Here is a 3,616-nt window from a genome sequence, read left to right on the forward strand (position 1 = left end):
GAGGAAATAGGGATTTAAAAAGTGGGTTAATATATGTCAATATATGCAATAGTTGTTATTTATGAGCTTAGTAAAGGATAGAAATTTAAGGTGTGCAAAACTAAAAAATAAGTGTATGCAATTTTGTTAACCAATAATGTTCTTAATTTGTTCATGAAGGTAAATTTATATAAGAAATTAACCATTTTGTCATGTAAAATTTATTATTTCTGAGTGTTGTTTAAGGGCCATCCCTATTAAATATTTTCATCATCCTAAAAGAGTACTTTAATGCCCATTAGGCAGTTAAGCAATAATGTTTGAGAATTTACTAGTCACTGGGATGGAGAAGATTCAAATGTAATTTCAACTGATGCAGAGAGATGTACCTCTGATCATCTCAATGCATTTCAACCCAAGTGTCACAAAGATCCTTCAGTAGTCTTTGAGCAGTAGCTTCCCAAGGTTGAAGTAGACCTTCGGGAATGTGGGATGAGAGTCACTGGGGTGTGAGAGGAAACATCAGAGTTTTATTTCTCATACTTTAAATGTTCTATTTTGAGTATGATTCTTAAACATCTATGGTATAATAATACAGAGGTACATCTGTGTGGTTGTTAAACAAAGAAGTATTACGAGAACATGATTTAAGAATTTGGCTTCCACTGCATTTCCAGCATTCATCATGCTATTTAGAGGGATACATATTTTTTTTTTAAGTAACAAAAGTAATTTTGAGTGATTTCTAGAAAAAAAAAACTATCCAAGGAAACCTGGTAATCTCAGCCCCTAATCTGTGAGACCCATAACTTGAACAGCCTTGAGGAAAGGGGTTAGCTGGTTATTGTCACTATTTCACATCATCCACAGTATTAGAAAAACAAGGCATTATACATCAGTTTAGGTTCAATCTAGTCTCATATTCCATATTTTTTTCTTGAGCTCTTCTATTTTGTCAGTGTAAGCTTTCATGACATATTCCTGGGAAGTTCCTTTCAACTCACTCCAGGGAATACCAAGTCCATCTTCTTGGCCACTCTATGCTAAAGTCACTCACAGGTGCTTGATTGCAGTGGCTATAGACAAACAGCATCTCATTGTCTCCTGGCTTGGTTTTGAATTGCTTCACCCCCTCAGTGGCTTTTTCAAACTCAGCCTGAGACTTGCTGGCTGAATTGCAAGGACTCCTGGGTGCCCATAAAAGAGGCAAGGAGCATAAAGCTACAGCCTAAGACCAGACTGGTAAACTCCTTTAGAACCACCTCCCAGGATGCATCTTAAGCATTTTGAATCTGTTCTACCCCAAGGTCCATACTGGCAATCTTCTCTACAGACTGAATATAAGTTAATGTGCTTCTGTTATCAGTAAAGTAAGTGTGTCAGTTCCCCAACATCAATCACCCTAATTCTCACCTGCAGGAAAATTGTCTGACACCCTTTGGCATAGTGGTACAATTCACCTGTCCTTTTACTGATTGTAATAGGTTAGGAAACTTGGTAATTTCAATATAGTGTGGCTGATTACTTCTGCTGTGGTCTATGTCTGATATTGCAAACAGAAGTGTTCAGTAGGTTTGTTTGTTTGTTTGTTTGTTTGTTTGTTTTTTTCCCTAGAGCTGCATTTCTCAAATCAACAGCTTGACCAACATAACTTTTCTACCTCTCTAGTTGCTCTGTTGGCCTCCAATCTGTACCTACTGTCCAAATAAAACTATAATTAAAGTAGCATACACTTAGCCTAGTTTTGGGGAGGGAAAGCAAAACTACTCTACAATTGTTGTTAAAGATAGATAAGATCATTTTTTGTTCAAAGGGTCATATACTCTGAATCCATAGTAATTTTTCCTGACTCTTCAATAAGACAAGCTTAGGGCTATATGTAGCCACCCCTAATTTCCAGAGAATGCTTTACTTCAGTAATTCTAACATTTCTTGAACCATCCTACAGAAAAATTGAATCCAGGATGATTTAGTCTGGCTTCCTCACTTTTGTATCTTACCTTTAAAGGTCATAGGGTAAGCAACTTATGCTATTAGGTCCAGTACGCTTGTTGTGCTTGTTATGTAATTATGACTTTGCTGTTTTTGTCATTGCACATAATGCACATGTGCATGTGCGACAGACTGGTTTTAGCAATTAGCCACTGCTATTTACAGCCCCTTTAGGAGAAAGGGAGCACCTGGCCAGATAGCTAGCTAGCCGTACTCAGCTTGGCCTTAGTTGAGCTCTCTCAGCCCTGGTGGCCTTGGCTTGGCTCAGCCTTGGCTTGGTTCAGCTCAGTTCTAAGCACTGTGAGTTCCAAGAGTGGGAAAGTGCTCTGCAAGCATTCTCCATGCATACTATAGTCTCCAAGAGGGCGGACGCACTGGTTAGTGCCCCAAAGAGCTCTGTGAGCTTCCTCTGATCTCTCCCAATAAACAATATGACATCAGTGCCACACATCTTATTTCAAAGTCCCTATGTCTCTGTTCAACCCACCCTTCAGAGAAGGAATACCCCAAGAAAACATCTCTTCTCTTGTCCGGATTTTCTTTTCCGATGGTTCTTATGTTACCTTGCAACTCTCTATTCCCAGAATCATTAATGATTTCTTTATCCCTGTCAGTGGTCTGTTTGAGCCATTAGCGTGTGCAGAGGAAAGACAGCACATTCAGGAGGTTATAATGTACTGAAAATCTTGGTTCTCTCTCCTTGTAATTTAGGATGTGAGCAAGGAATCAGAATTATCTTCTTTGTCTTTTACTTAGTCTATCAAAAAGAATACCTATTGGGAGGGAGATAATTGGAAATGTCACAGACTGAAATTCTATTTTCTGTGCCTGCTTGTAAACATGTATTTTAACAGTTGCTGATTATTTTACCTTGATTCTTTCACATAATATCTATTTTCATATACCTTCTATTTAATTCAGTGAATGTAGTTCCCAATGAATGCCAGGAAAAATATAGCATTGATAAAAGTGCTTAGAATATAGGCTTTTACTGGGTTAGACGTTAAATTGCATTGCATGATACCCACACAGCAAAGCAGTATTTTTCTGGGTAAATTTTATTCTTGAGCTGCTTTTTAAAGATATGTGATTCACTTGAAAATATACTAAACCTGGTCATAAACACACATCAATATGTTTGAGAGATGTTAACATTAAGGCTATGTCAAGTAGGAAAAAGAGTACCCAGCAACAAGATAATAATAAAATATATCAAATATGTTAGTTATCTTGGCTACTACAGTGCTGGATTTTCTTCATTTTGTGGGTGGAGAAGACAGATATGGGGACAATGGTGAATAATGTGGAAGACCAGAATATACCTTCTCACAATATGACCAATTGTTGAGATGAAGACAATTAGGAAGAAATGAACACAGGAAAGTTTTCTGCACTTCCCCTCTTTTATTAGAAGCATACTTAAAAGCACATAGTGTATGGAAGGAAATTAGAGAGGAAAAATAGAGAAATGATGTTTGTGGGACACTGAAGTGGTTTATTACCTGTTGATGATAATGTATATCATATTCTAAACTGGACTAGTCTGAGATGTTTTACATGTTGGGTAAATTCTCCTTACAAGCCAAATAATGTATAGCAACTGAATGTGTAAAATAATAATATAAAGAAAGAAATTGAAAAAAAA

General features: G+C 37.0%; 1 pseudogene; it reads right to left on the minus strand.

The window, feature by feature from the left end:
• Window positions 1–885: 885 nt before the first annotated feature.
• LOC114005130 (acyl-CoA-binding protein pseudogene) lies at window positions 886–1,424 on the minus strand (annotated as a pseudogene).
• Window positions 1,425–3,616: the final 2,192 nt, after the last annotated feature.

This window comes from Tupaia chinensis, unplaced genomic scaffold (genome assembly GCF_000334495.1).
Source record: "Tupaia chinensis unplaced genomic scaffold, TupChi_1.0 Scaffold142543_1, whole genome shotgun sequence".
Lineage (NCBI taxonomy): Eukaryota > Metazoa > Chordata > Mammalia > Scandentia > Tupaiidae > Tupaia > Tupaia belangeri.